This window comes from Sorex fumeus, unplaced genomic scaffold, assembly GCF_029834395.1.
Source record: "Sorex fumeus unplaced genomic scaffold, SorFum_2.1 ptg000024l, whole genome shotgun sequence".
Lineage (NCBI taxonomy): Eukaryota > Metazoa > Chordata > Mammalia > Eulipotyphla > Soricidae > Sorex > Sorex fumeus.
Genome location: NW_026606081.1, coordinates 47,337,968 through 47,353,402, shown reverse-complemented (window position 1 = coordinate 47,353,402; position 15,435 = coordinate 47,337,968). Strand labels below are relative to the sequence as shown.

The following is a 15,435-nucleotide window of genomic DNA, read 5'->3' as shown; positions in this document are numbered from 1 at the left end:
CCTGCCTGGCATGCGTGGGTCATAAAGATCCATCCCTGATACTGCCCAAATGCCATGTATGATCTCCAAAGCAGTCATTTGTGATTCCTGATGCTTAAACAAGTGAGCAGTTTCTTGTGCACTGCCACCAACTGGGTGCACATGGCACAACCAAAGTCCATGATACCCAGAGCCTGTCAGCCCAAAGTGTGCAGCACGGTACCCAAATGCACAATGGCCTCAACCACATGTGCAGATCCTGGTGATATCATAATTAAATCTGCAACTCTGGTTCATTGCAACAAAATGAACAGTAAGGAAAGGGAAGGTGAAAATTTAAAAATGGTTAAAACAGGATCTGGAGAGATAGTACAGGATCTGGAGGGAGAGTACAGCAGGTGAGGCATCTGCCTTGTACACAGTCAGCACAGATTTGCTCTCTAGCGCTATATATACGGTTCCCTGAGCCTTGCCAGGATTGATCCCTGAGCATAGAGCCAGGAGTAATCCCTGAGAACTATACAGTATGGATCAAGAGCAAAAGATTAGAATGCCTATGTTTTTTATGTTCAGGCTGGAGATACAGTCCAGGCAGAAAGGCACTGCCAACACCATACACAATTCCTGAGCACTGCTAAGAGTTACTCCTGAATAAACAGAAACAGTGCCCGAACAAAGGCCGAGTGCCTTCTGAACCTCTGTAAATATGCCTTGTGATATCTTATCCCTCAAGAATAATTCCTATGAACCCTTGGATCCAATGAGGAAAATATTACATATAAATATTTTTATACCTTAGTATAATTCCATAATTATTTCATGAGGCTTAGTTTAGTTTTATTTGATTTCACCTATATGAGATGACATTGTACTTTTATATTTTTATTTTTTTGCTTTTTGAGTTATACCTGGTGATGTTCAGGGTTTAGTCCCCACCTACACTCAGGAATGGTGTTGTTCAGGGGACCATATAGAATAGAACCCAGGTCAGCTGTGTGCAAGGCAAACACCCTATCCCCTGTGCTATGGTCCAGCCCTGACATTGTATTTTAGATAAAAGAAGTCTAAAGAGAAATTACAGAGATTAAAGATAATTTAGAAGTAGAAGTACTCTTTGCCTACATAGAAATAGTCTTCTTAAAATTCTACATTACAAAATGGTCAGTTGATTACTCAGAAATATATTTGTCTGTTTAGTGTTTGTAAATTAGAATAGAACATAGGGAATTTGTGAATTCATCAAGTTTTTTGTTCATTTTTATTTTTTCTCAACATATCAAAGACCTCCCCAAATTAAATGAGATGATAATGGAAAATAATTTTGATGGGAGCAGCAATTTTTAATAATTATATCATAATCTTTGGAGAATTAATTTGACACCTACTCAAACTGGATGCAGAACTAACTTTAAAATGGATCAGTCAAAAATATTAGGACTGAAACTGTAAAGGTCAGAAGAAAATTCAAAAGAAAATTTGTTGATATTGAGTTAGGCATTGTTTTTTAGGTATGGCACCAAAATCACAAAAACCAAAAAGCTAAATTGAACTTTTTCAAATTTGGAAAATTTTATACTGAAAAAAAATCAAGGAATTGGAAAAATAACTCAGAATGAGAAAAATATTTGCAAACCACCCATCACATAAGAGTATTTTATTCAGCAGTTATGAAGAACTCTCAATAACAAACAGGGAAAAGCATTGAAAAAATGGCAAAATTAAAAACTTTTGTCAATGAAGATACATAGTTGGTCAATAAGCACACAAAAGAAGCAAAAAGTCAATGTCATTAGGGAACTGCAAATAAAAACAATGACCTACTACTTCATAGTTACTAGCACGGCTATAATATAAATTGAAGTTATAACTAGTATTGGGGAGATGTTAAGAAACTGGAACTCATGCATTGCTGATAAAAGCATACAACTATCTAGGATAACAGTGTGGCAGTCTTTTCAAATGCTAAAAAATAAATTGCCTATGATTCAATAACACCACTTGTAAGTATATACCTATGAGAAGTGGAAGTGGAAAATAGAAAAATTTGCATATACAAACAATTATAGAAGCATTCTGACAATATCCAAAAAAGAACACACAATCCAAATATCCATTATGAGTGCATAAAAAAACTGTGATCTAGTCATACTATTTATATATACATACACAGATTTGTATAAATATGTCTGATTTGTACATACATAGATTTATACAAATACATACATGATTTGACCATAAAAATGAAGGAAGTATTGACATGTGCGTGATGTAAGTGAAACTTGAAGACACAATGTTAAGTGAAAGAATGCAGATAATAAGGAACCACAGAGTGTATGATTTCATTAATATAAACCCTACCAAACAGGCAAATGCATAGAGATGGCAAGTAGACGGCTTGGTATTACCAGGGGGAACAGAGAATGAAAAGTAACTGACTAGTACAAAGTGACAGTGAAGGTGATAAAAATGACCTAAAATAATGGCTTTGAAATAAAGTAGTTTCATTTAGAAAGGAGCTACTGAGGAGAAATGAAGGAAAACAGAACTAGAAGAGAGAGAGAGAGAGAGAAACCCATAAAATTAAAAGATAACACACTACAGGGGCCAGAGCGATAGCATAGCGGATAGGGAGTTTGCCTTGCACGCGGTTGACCTGGGTTCAATCCTCGGCATTCCATATGGTCCCCCAAGCATCGCCAGGAGTAATTCCTGAGTTCAGAGCCAGAAATAACCCCTGAGCATCTCTGGGTGTGATCCAAAAAGAAAAAAAACACATTACAGAATGGAGAAATATGCTAATTGTACAATTCAGTAAAATATTAAATAGTACTAGATGTAAACTTTCAAATAGTGAATTTTATGCCATGTGAATTATACCCCACTAACACTGCTAGATTAAGATATTTACTCCTGACAATGATGATAACCAAAATTGTATTATTTCCGTTGCAAAGAAATAGTTTTAAAATAGAAAATAAACATCATGCTATCGAATACTTAAAATGAATAAACTAGAACAGGAAAAAGGAAATATGAACTCTGGCAAGTACAAATGACTTATCAGAGCATTATGAATTGTGATCACTCAGAATCACACAGCTGACAAGGTACACCATGGCTCCATCTGTTGAGAGAAAGGCAGGATTTGTGAAGGGCGGGTGTCCGGTGGAGGAGGAGTTTATGGAAGAGAAATTACAGAGGAATACAACTGTGTAGGAGAAAAGGAAAGGACCAAGGCAGAAGGAATGTGAGGGTCTATGCTCTTCTGGTAGCTAGATCCATAAAACTCTTTTAGAGAAGTGTTAGCGCACAGTAACAGAATGAGACAAGCCAATGATCTTGAAAATAAAAGGTAAGATAGACATGCTTGCCATGTGAACAAGACAGAATAACACAAGCTCTTTGCAATAAAGTAACAAGAAAAAAATAGAATAATGGACCTTAAGGCACATACTTGGTTGAAACACATTAAATCCTAAAATATTTCGATTTCAGAAAGCAGAAAATTATTTTAAATGTAAAATACCTCATTTATGGATCAGTTTTTTTCCTTCTAACCTTAAGGAACCCAAAAATTCTCTCTTAGAAAAACTATTTGAGTAGATACTTTTCTGTTGTCCTCACTTGAAATGCATTGTAAATACTGAAAAGAATCACTATCACTGTCCTCCCGTTGTTCATTGATTTGCTCAAGCGGGCCCAGTAATGTCTCCATTGTGATACTTTGTTGTTACTGTGTTTGGCATATCGAACGTCATGGGGAGCTTGCCAGGCTTTGCCATGCAGGCGAGATACTCTCGGTAGCTTGCCAGGCTCTCAGAGAGGGGCGGAGGAATCGAACTCAGGTTGGCCATGTTGGCTGCATGCAAGGCAGACACCCTACCTGCTGTACTATTGCGTCAGCCCTACCTGAAAAGAATATGCCATCATAATTTTAAGCTAATATTATAGATACAAGGATGCAGATTTAAAAAGACAAGCAGGTTATTGTTCTCTTTATAAATCACTTGCTGAGTAGGAGGGTTAATTTAGAATATTTTACAAAGTGAATGCCAATCATGCTTTTTAAAATTTGCTGTAACCGTCACATATGTAGAAGACATAGAAAATAAAGCAATATATATTTGTACTTAATTGTAAGTATAAAAGAAAGGCATGCATTAGCAATAAGAAAATTGAATAAAAGTGATTTTCTACCTTTGTTTTATGATAAATTAAAAAATGGAATTCACACCTAAAAACTGATTTTTTCTTATGTGCAATCTCTTAAAAAAATTTTAAGTAATTTGGGCTGGAGAGATAGCAAAGTAGGACGGTGATTGCCTTGCAAGTGGACAACCTGGCATTTAGTACCTGGCATCCCAAATGGTCCACTTAGCACTGCCAGGAGTGATTCATGAGCACAGAGTTAGGAGTAAGTTGTGAGCACAGCCAAGTGTGGCCCCAAAATCCAGAACAACAAACAAAATGTTTTTAAGTCTTTTGCATAAGATATAAAATGTGATTAAAATTAAAATAATGTAATCTTTATTAATGTAAAATGTAAAAGATTAAAATCTTTCACATAAGATATAAAATGTGAGAGCAGTAACTTAAATTCTACTTTATGCCTTTTATAAATCCTTATACTGTATTTTTCTTTGTATCTGCACTTTTCTTGTGCTACCAGCTTCTTTATTTTGTATATAACCTCTCATGTGACATACAGAATATCTACCATGTCTGCCTACAAAGGGAAAATCAATAAAAATAGCATGAAGAGCTGCGGTAAGCCTGTTTTTGATGAATTATGTCCTTAAAGATATACCCTGTATGTGGCTCAAAATGTATTGATTAGTAACAACTGTTTCTCTAATATCAATAATACACTATTCTCTTGAACTGTCCCTGAAGTGACAGAGTTTAATCGAGAGAGCCCTAAACAATAAATTGACTACCAAGGAGAGAGAATAATGAAATTGACTCAAACTTCCAAAATAAATAATTCTAAACTTGAAGAAAACATATTGATGTCTCTGTTTGCTCTGCCTTTTCTTTGACTTGTATCTTTCATAATAAACTGGATATCCAGGGAATGATTACCTCACAAATTTAAGCTCGAATATTGCCCATTGACATTTACCTTTCTATAGACTATTCAATATTAAGAAATTAAAAATGAATAGAAGTCATTTTGAAAGGCACTTTCACTATTTAAAAATCATTATTTTCACTTGTAAAAGACAAACTTTGAATATACCCTCTCTATTAGACTTAATGAAATTTCTCTTATTTTATGTCATTTTATCACCAATTTAGTTATTGAGGAACTCTAACACTTTGACAGGGTTTCTCTAGAGGAATTGTATCCCTGTATTGATCAAATCTACTGGACAGGAAATCATTTCTTTACTGAATCTTCAAACCACAAAATAGGTTATCCCAATGTAATAGTTGAGTTATATGGAGTCAAAATCTTTTAAATATATCCCTGATCTTGAAAAATGTTCAGAGTTTTCACTTATATTTCTTAATTATTCAGAAAATATTAGTCATAGGATTAAAATCTTTACCTTTATTTTGTGAATTTAACATAATTTTAATGAAAATATCTATATTTTTTGTTGGGGGGTCACATCTGCTGGTGGCTACTCCTATTTCTGTGCCCTGGAATCACTCCTGGTAGTGCTTGATGGACCATATGTGATACTGGGGATCAAGCTGGACTTGGTTTTGGGCAGAGTAAGTATCCGAATCCCTGTACTACTTCTTTGGCCCCTTTAGAAAGTATTTTAGAGAAAATTTTGAACAATGTTTATACATAAGAAAATCTATAACCTTCATCCGTTATATGATTATCTGACAAGACATAATCTCAATATCTGTTCTGCAGACTACCTCTTTCATTGTCAAGCTCCTAATTTGACCTTGTTCTCAAATATATGTTAGAAGCTTGATTATATTAGCTTACAACTCTGCCTATTGGGGCTGGAGACACAGTACAGCAGGTGCTTGCCTTGCATGTGGTTGACTTGGGTTCAATACCCGACATCCTCTATAGTGCCCCAAGGCCAATGAGTAGAGGGACAGGAGTAGAGGAGTAAGCCCTGACCACTGCCAGGTGTGGCCTCAAAACAAACGAACAAACAAAAAAGAAAATAAAAAGAAAAAGTAAAACAAATTCTGACTCTAATTTGGTCATAAATCTGTAGCACTGTAGCACTGTCCTCCAGTTGTTCATCAATTTGTTCAAGTGGGCCCAGTAACATCTCCATTGTGAGACTTGTTTTTACTGTGTTTGGCAGATCAAATATGTCACAGGTAGCTTGCCAGGCTTTGCCCTGTGAGTGAGATACTCTTGAAGGGGCGGAGGAATCGAACCCAGGTTAGCCGGGCCAGCTGCTCGCAAGGCAAATGCTCTACCACTGTGCTATCGCCCCAGCCCAGTCTAAATTCTATCAAAAGAAAATAACAACTTTTGACCAAATATGTGTCAGCAGACCTGTTGTGTTTTATAATATCTCATAAAGCGTTTGTTCATTCTTCTTAAATGTTTATGGCTTTGCATGTGCTCTGTCAAAAATATGAACAAATGTTTCAAGAACTTGCAATAAATAGGTAAATGGACCAGATTCTCTGCACAGTCCAAGGATGAACTGAGGCTTCCCATGTTAGTGACCAGAATAGTGGTGTGGGATCTAATAGAATTCGGTTTTCTTTGGGGACCACACCTGTCAGTTTCCAGAGCTTAGTCTAGGTTATAAACTCAGAGATTATTCTTGGCAGGTTCAGGGGACCATATGTGATGCTAGGGATGGAATCCAGGTTGGCTGCATATAAGATAAATGCCTCCAGGCCCTCTGATACCATTTTCATACCATATTTTTACATGAAAATTGAGAACATTGCTTTGTATACATTTTGTTGCAGATTATAAAGCTCAATGAAAGCTGATTATCTTTTCCCTTTTCATCACATTGTAAACATACCATTTCACTACTCATGCGAAGTCTGATTTCTGTGTTTAAGAATAACTACATTCCACATACTATTACTACCTGATCATCTATTTTAGAACAAATCTAACCAACAATGTAAAAAGTTAAGTTGAATATGTCATATTTCTTTTGTACTTTAGCTATGCTGACTCACTGTGAAATAATTGAAATTTACTTACAGGGAATGTTTCCTATTAGATTGTCCTTTTAAGAGCTGATGGCAGAATTTTTTATTATCCTATGAAAAGCATTCAATTAATTATAGACTGATGTGAAAATTACTTTCTATGTTAACTTCCTATTAGTTCTGAATCCTTGTATTATATACATACATTTTGATAAATCTAGGGTTTGAATTCAAAGTTATCACATAAACAAGGAAGTAGACAATATACATGTCTTGAGTTACATTAAAAGGTTTTCAATTAATATAGATTTATATAGAGTGAAAATAATAAAATTAACTTGAATCTTCTACTCTAAAACATTTTCTTCTTTTAATTCTTTGTAATTTCAATGAATATATTTTAAAAGATAAGCAAATGACATCACTTTGTAGTTGATAATATAGATGAACACCAATAGTCCCTATATGCAAATAAGCAGGCATTATTTTATTTTATTACGATTTTAAAAGACAAGTTTTTCTCAGGTGGTTTCTTGTTGAGTGTGACATCTTAAAGAATGATTAATGTAAATAATAATCCAATGATCAAGCTTAAATTGCTGGGTCTTTTAAATATTCTTCTGAGGGATTGAATGTTTTATAAACCTTTGCCAAATGTTACTCAAACATCTTTTTATCATATGTGAAATATTGCCAGAGTAAGACCCCTGCTCATCAGGCTTGATATAGGGTGTTAGAGCTTTCAGCAGCTCCTAGACTTGATGAGAGAAAACTCATAATTATCTATTCTCAAAGCCAACTTCCCCAGAAAATAATGCTTACAACAGATGAAGAATAGAACCCTCTCTTTTCTCACTCAACTAGATTAATAGACTGCCTCTCTCCTGCCCAGCTTTCCTCATCCTGCTTCTCAAAGGAAAAAAATAATAATAATAAACAATATGATCTTTAGTAACTCATTGTAAATTTTTTATTTATACCATTTTAAATTAAAATACTGGTTAGCACCTATTTAAAGAAAAGTTATAATTCAGATAAGGAGGCTACATTATTGTTTGGGGATAAGCTCCCTAGCAGTGCTCTGGAGATACAATACTTTTTGCCCAGTAACTCTTCTTGGACAAACCGGCTGTGAGTTCAATGCAGGGGTCCAAGGATGTAATGTTGGTCAGGTCCTGGGTGCTGACCATCATTGGGGTCTCCAGGGGTGCAATAACTGGAATTCAGGGGCACTCCTGAGCTAGAACATGCTACATATATGCATCCTACATCTTTTTCTTTCTTTTTTTTATGATGAATCACAGTGAAATACAGTTACAGACTTACAAACTGATCCTGCACCCATTCCTCCACCAGTGCTCATTGTCCACCACCAATGTTCCCAGTATCACTCCTGCCACCCCCACCCTATTCCCCTCTCTCTGCCTCTGTGGCAGGTGCATTCCCTTTTACTTTCTTTCCCTTTGGATCTTATTGTTTGCTATACAGGTAGTAAGTGGCCACCATGTTTGGTCCAGAGTTTACTTTCAGCATGTATCTCCCATCCTGAGGGAGCCCTCCAGGCATCATTTCCTTAGTGGTCCCTTCTCTGTCCTGCATCTTAATGCCCTCCAGTCCCAACAGAAGACACAGTATGTTTTAGGTAAGGCAACATACTAGTTCCAAATAAATGTCCCAGGCAGCTGTATAGGAAAGCACCAAGAGTGATGTTTTAGAATTTGCAATGCCACAGAGGCAGCATGGTTGGTATCCAGAAAACTGCCTGAGTTGTTTGAGTTGTACTAAACTAGTACCTAGAAGAGACCTGACTTCGTAAAGGTTTAGATGTTTAGGTGCTATTTCTTCCATTTTGCCACAACCCACCTATTCTAAGTCATAAAAACATAATTGGAAACTCAAAACTCAACTTTGGGAAGTTTCAGAGTCCTGTCCCCCACCAAATTTCACCCTTCTCTATGAAAAAATCAATCCATTCTTTGGCCCCACCAGGATGGACCATGTAGCCAGGTTTTTCTGTCTTGCCTCCACTTTCTATCCTCGTTTCATCTCCAAGGTTCTACATCATCCCAAATCCCACATCCCACATCATGCTACATCCCATCATCTTTCTTTGGCTACACTCTCACATTCTCATATGTCTTTGTTCTTTTACATCTCTTTAAAAAATCCACCATAACTACTGTGCTGGAGTTTTCCTGACACAATATTTCCAGAGAAAATCTAGGCACACTTTTGAATATTCACAGTCATCAACCTGCATTTCACTCATTTTTTTTCATTTAATGCAATGGTTACTTCCAACATTCCTTACTTTGCACAATCCCCAGAACTATCTTCGCCCATTATTTTCAACACTGCTTTCATAAAACAATTTTCTGTCTCCAATCAATAAAACCTCTTAGCGTTGACACTTATCCCTTCCTCTTTCATCCTTAGACAATGGGAGAGAGATTTCTTTTCTCAAGTCTATATTTTTACACTGACTTGCTACATCTCTCCTCTGCTCATTTTCTCAGGAAACTTGCACTATCATTGAAAACAGCCACTGTTGGTTCCATTCTTCCCCTTGTATACGATCATATTTAGCTCCTTGATTTCACAGTCACATTTGAAAAGAGCTGCCTGATCTTCCACCGTTCAAAGAGTAACTTTCATTCATCTAAGTTTTATCCATCAAAGTTCTGGTGCAGAGGCTACCAAATACATCCTTGGTGTTTCCTGTAAGAAATACTTCATTTTCATCTCACTGATCTTCGAGCTCTCTGGTGAAATATTCTTTCCTTCTCTTGGCTTCCTCCCATGATACCTTACTCTTCATGTTTCCTTTTTTGCATTTTTGTTGATTCCAGCTCTGTCTCTTTTTTGCCAATGGCTTCTTCACTGCCTGTACTTGAGAGTCCTTCAGGATTGGGGGTGTTCTGATCCCTCCTTTTTCTGCTCACCTATATCCTTTCATCAAATATTCTTAAATTCCTGTGCTGTCTCCCTCTTCTCCTCAGATCTCTTCACCTTCACGCTTTTCTCCATCCTAAACTGGTCCTAAAACTTCTTAATCTCTCTTCCATATGCTGTGACTCTCTCTCCACATCAGAGTGATGACGTTTATTAGAAGTATAAACTCATCACTCTCCTGGCCAGTCCTACCAATGGTTTCCCATTGCACTTATAAGAAAGATCCTGTTTCTTTAACGGAATCTACAAGAACCCGGGTGACCTGTCCTTGTGCTAGTGTGAACTCTTTAGGTGACCTTCTCTGATTTCTATGCTGCAGATACATTGTGCTCCTTTGACTTCTACAAATGTTCCAAGCAGTTCTGCATCTCTAAGAGCTTCCTGTGATCTCTGCTTCCTTAAATTCCCCCTCCTTCTTACACTGCCCACTTAGGCTTCAAGTCTGCTTCAATAACAAACCTCTGATATACTGGTTCTTACCCCCACATGGCAATAGAGTGTGGCTTGTTACATATAAATCCAGATGAAATGCAAGCCTTTATTTTTTTGTCTTCTTTCAGGACAATATGTAATGAGGCACAGTGTTGGTGTAAAAGTCATGATCATCAATACCTAGCAAAAGGTCCCCAGAACACAAATATTTGTTAAGTAGGAGAATACTGCTTACATTAAACTACTTTAGCTAAAGACTAAAATTACTTTCCTGAACTGTTTCTTTTGTTACTATGATTCCAATTAATTATAGCCTATAACTGAAAATTATTACAGTGGCAGATCCAAAGTGAGACTTTCATTCTCTTTTGTGACACTACAAATTATGGAAACAGTAGTTCTAGGATAATGCATCCCGGCTGAAGAATGATGATTGGAGAGGTAGTCTGGTGTTTTCTACGCCTTCAACCAAATAAAAGGTTGTCACAACAGAAACAGAAATTTAAATGACAATAGAAGAAGATGAGGCACTGATATCATCGGAACAGTCAGGACATATGACAAATCAGAAGCTGGAGAATCCAGAGAGGAAAAAGTATTTGGAATATTAACACATCTCTTTTCTTATTACAAATTCCCATGCTTCAGAAGAAAATACCATCTGGAGCATAAAGTTGCAAAAGCTCTTTCCTTTTAAAAAAGTTTTCTGACCCTAACAAGAAAGCATGTGTGTTTCCTTCAGAGGTTCTTACTTCTGCCAAATTACTCTGGAAGTGTTTGAAAAAAATATTTTTCATATGCTCTACATAACTAATCATCAGGGAGCTTCAGATCAAAACAATGAGATATCATCTCACACCACAGAGACCGGCCCACATCCAAAAGAACAAAAGCAACCCATGTTGGCGTGGATGTGGCGAGAAAGGGACCCACCTTCACTGCTGGTGGGAATGCTGACTGGTTCAGTCCTTTTGGAAAACAGTATGGATGATTCTCAAGAAAATAGAAATTGAGCTCTCATTTGACCCAGCAGTACCACTCCTGGGAATATATCCCAGAGAAGCAAAAAAGTAGAGTCAAAATGACATCTGCACTTCTATGATTATTGCTGCACTGTTCACAATAGCAAAAATTTGGAAAAAACCTTCGTGCCCAAGAACAGATGACTGGGTAAAGAAACTTTGGTACATCTACACAATGGAATACTACACAGCTGTTAGAAAAGATGATGTTATAAAATTTACATACAAGTGGTTCTACATGGAAAGTTTCATGCTAAGTGAAATGGTCCAGAAAGAGAGGGACAGACATAGAAAGATTGCATTCATCTGGGGAATATAAAGTAACAGAATGGGAGTCAAACACCCAAGAATCATTGAGATAAGTACCAGTAGGTATGATAACAGCTTGGAAGCCGGCAGCACGTGCTGGATGAAAAGGCAGCTCAGATAGAGAAGGGAACACCAAGTAAAGGATGTTTGGAGGACTCGCTCAGGATGCGAGATGCGTGCTGACAGTAGACTATAGACCGAACACGATGGCCACTCAATACCTCTATTGCAAACTACAACACCCTAAAAGAAAGAGTGAGCAAAAGGGAATGCTCTGCAACAGAGGCAAGGTGGGGTGGTGGGGATGGGGTGGGGGGTGAGAGGGCTACTGTGATCACTGGTGGTGGAGAATGGGCACTGGTGGAGGGGTGGGTATTTGATCATTTTATGACCAAAACCCAAGCATGAAAGTTTGTAAGTCTACAACTGTACCTCGTGGTGTTTCACTGATAAAAAAATACTGTATACCTAAAATCCAACTATCAATAACTTTGTAAAACATGGTTAATTAAAAATTTTAATTATCCCCCAAAATTAAATAAATCGCCAGTGTTTTTAAGTGCTTTATTTTTTCAGACAGTCTTGCTTATGTAAAAAGTAATTGTTTTATTATACCCTCATTGAAATAAATGTGTAGGAAAATAAAAGTAAAAAAAATAGTTTTCAGTCAACCAAGTGCAAAAACGCTAACCCCTAGGAATGGAAGTTATCTTATATATGGATTATGGTATTGATAGAAGTCCATGTTTAAGTACATATATGTGTGCTGATAGTACCAGAAGACACAGAATATATATCCATAGGTCTCAAAAACTTGTGGTCTCTATGCTAAGAAATACCGCTATTGCATGTTAAGATGATAGCTAGTAAGTAAATGAGAATAGTATTTAACTCTTAACGTTCCTACTACATGCTAATGAGTTAATAAACAGTGTGGGCTAAAATATCACTTTTGACCATATTCTTATCTGTACTGCACTGTAGCACTGTCCTCCCACTGTTCATCAATTTGCTTGAGCGGGCACCAGTAATGTCTCCATTGTGTGACTTGTTGTTACTATTTTTGGCATATCGAATATGTCAGGGTAGCTGCCAGGCTTTACCATGCGGGCGAGATACTTTCAGTAGCTTGCCAGGCTCTCTGAGAGGCGCTGAGGAATCGAACCTGGGTCAGCCAGGTTCAAGGCAGATGCCCTACCCACTGTGCTATTGCTCCAGCCCCTTATCGGGACTATAAGAACTATACAAATTATGTACCAGATATTAATTAATGAAGGAAAAATAAGTGGAAACAAGTAAAATGTCATCAGTTGTGAGAGACTGAATAGACTATGATAACAGAATACAAAACAGTAGAAAAATAGTACTATTTTCTAAAAAAATAAACCACACAAAATAGCTTTATATTTTGCATGGGAAAACAAAATATATGTCCAAGGTTTTTTTAATTTACATTTTTATTAATGTTTGTTGTGGACATGGTTTGCAATATTTTCATAAAATGTGCGATGTCACTTTGTTCCTTGAGCAAAAGAGAAAGTTGCTTGGTTTCATTTAACCTTTACAAATGTTAATGATGAATTTTTCTAAAAAATGCACCCAAACACATTGATGCTGTGGAAATACCAAATAAAGTTCTTTAGTTATAATAATGCATTTTCTAACTTTTCATTTTATTTTCATTGAAACAAAACTTTACTTTCATATCATTACTCATTTTTCCCTCCTCCTTTTCAAATAGATTGACACTAATAATTATAGTATTGTATTATTATTGGTAATAGTAATTAGATTATCTATAAAGTGAAAGCCATGTCATGCTGACAAACAGAAGTCTCATCTCAGGATGATTTACTACAGTTCCTAGTAAGCTTAGCTCAACCTACCAGCAAAATGAAAGCAAAACAATGTAGAGCACATTCCACAGTGACAACAGAAAACCTACAGCCTCTCTGTGCCCGAACATTCATACTCTTAATTTCAGGAGTGTATTTTTAGTATCTAGTAATCTAGAAAAAGGTAAGAGGTGAAGAAGTCAGAAAATAAAGTATAAAAATATAGTGTGGAACTCTAGCTATCTGTAATACCTATAAAACATATAGAGGAGCTCATTTGCATTCCAATAACACCTGTGACATTTAGACACCTTTCCAGAACTCCTGCTTCCAATCTCTGCCTCTATCATATGCCACAGACTTCTCTCCAAATATAATCAGAGCCTTAAAATAGTTGAGCACTCAGAGAATATATGGTGCAGCAAATAGTACATTTCTAAGCTTTTTTTCTGTTTTTATTCATTCTCTTTCATAAACTTATTAATAAAAAGTTTAGAAAAATTCAGAAATTTCACATCAAAAACTTTTTTGTCCATGAAGGGTGATGGGAGATTGGAATGAGGGGTTTAATAGGACCTTAACCATCGTTCCACAACCAATTTCCCATGATAGTATAACAATACATGTAAATTTATAGATGACCTCATGAAACACTCTTTGCTTGCAGGTAGATGGGTAGAATCTGCTCATTAACAGCGCAAATATCTTCGATTTCTATTCAACAAACTCTAGCATACTGTAGATTTACATTCACATAGCTCACTGTACACTTGCTGTAGATATTTTTTCTGGCAACATATATCATTTCTATGAACCAACAAAAGCATTTTATGTTTTATATCTCTTCAATATACAAATCTCATACATAATTAGTGGATTTCAAAGACTTCAGGCAGCTTGACACTTGATTGGTACTAGCAATCTCTGACTGATGTTATAAGAAATATGAGGATAAGAAATACATGAATAAATAAATATGAGGATGGGGTTAAGACTCACTATATATTCTGAATTGGTTCCCCTCTTTTAGTTCCTTTATACATGTACTCCTCTTATTCCCTTCTCTTCCTCCTCCCTCCAGAGTCCTTCTTTCCTTAGCCCTTCCTTCTTTCTCTACTCCAATCTTCCTTTCTCCCTTCCTTCCTTCCTTCCTTCCTTCCTTCCTTCCTTCCTTCCTTCCTTCCTTCCTTCCTTCCTCACTCCCTTCCTTCCTTCTCCTGCATCTCTTTTATCTATGTGCTGTGATTTGTAACACTGTAAAGTTATACATAAAGACAGAGAAGGCAAAATATCACTTATATACACAGTACATAGAAATGGCATGGCTTTCTAGAGGGTGCAGGGAAGTGTAAAGAGAAAAGATAGATGTTTGACAGCTTCTTAGAAGCAATGTCTAAAAGAATGACAGGATAACTTAAAAAGCAGAAAACAAGCTACTTGATAAGACAGGGCTATCAAAGCACCTGACCACACATGCACACTTACCATTGGTGGGAATTCTTAGTAGTCCGTGCCTGAGCTCCAGGTAGACCAGCTGCCTCAAACTCAGTGTACAGTACCTCAGTCCCTTGGTTCTGTTAACATGAAGAACTAGGGCCACCCAGCCTTCTTAGGAAGTACTTCATGGGAAAGGACTTTTGCTCTGGAGAGAGAAAAGAATTCCTTAGACAGAGATCAACAATTTATAAAGCAATCAGTATATGTAAATTCAATTTTATAGATAATTTATAAAAACATGTATAATTATTGAGCTGGAGCAATAGCAGAGTGGTAAGGTATTCGCCTTGTGTGCAGTTGGCCCG

General features: G+C 36.6%; 1 protein-coding gene across 4 annotated transcripts in view; it reads right to left on the bottom strand.

Annotated features, from left to right (window-relative positions):
• The window catches only part of TENM3 (teneurin transmembrane protein 3), a 1,336,193-nt gene extending 1,320,972 nt beyond the window's left edge, over window positions 1-15,221 (bottom strand). For all 4 annotated transcript variants that reach the window (XM_056114252.1, XM_056114254.1, XM_056114255.1 and 1 more), the window contains exon 1: window positions 15,119-15,221. The gene's annotated coding sequence lies outside the window, so the exon portion shown is untranslated. The remainder of the gene's footprint in view (window positions 1-15,118) is intronic.
• Window positions 15,222-15,435: the final 214 nt, after the last annotated feature.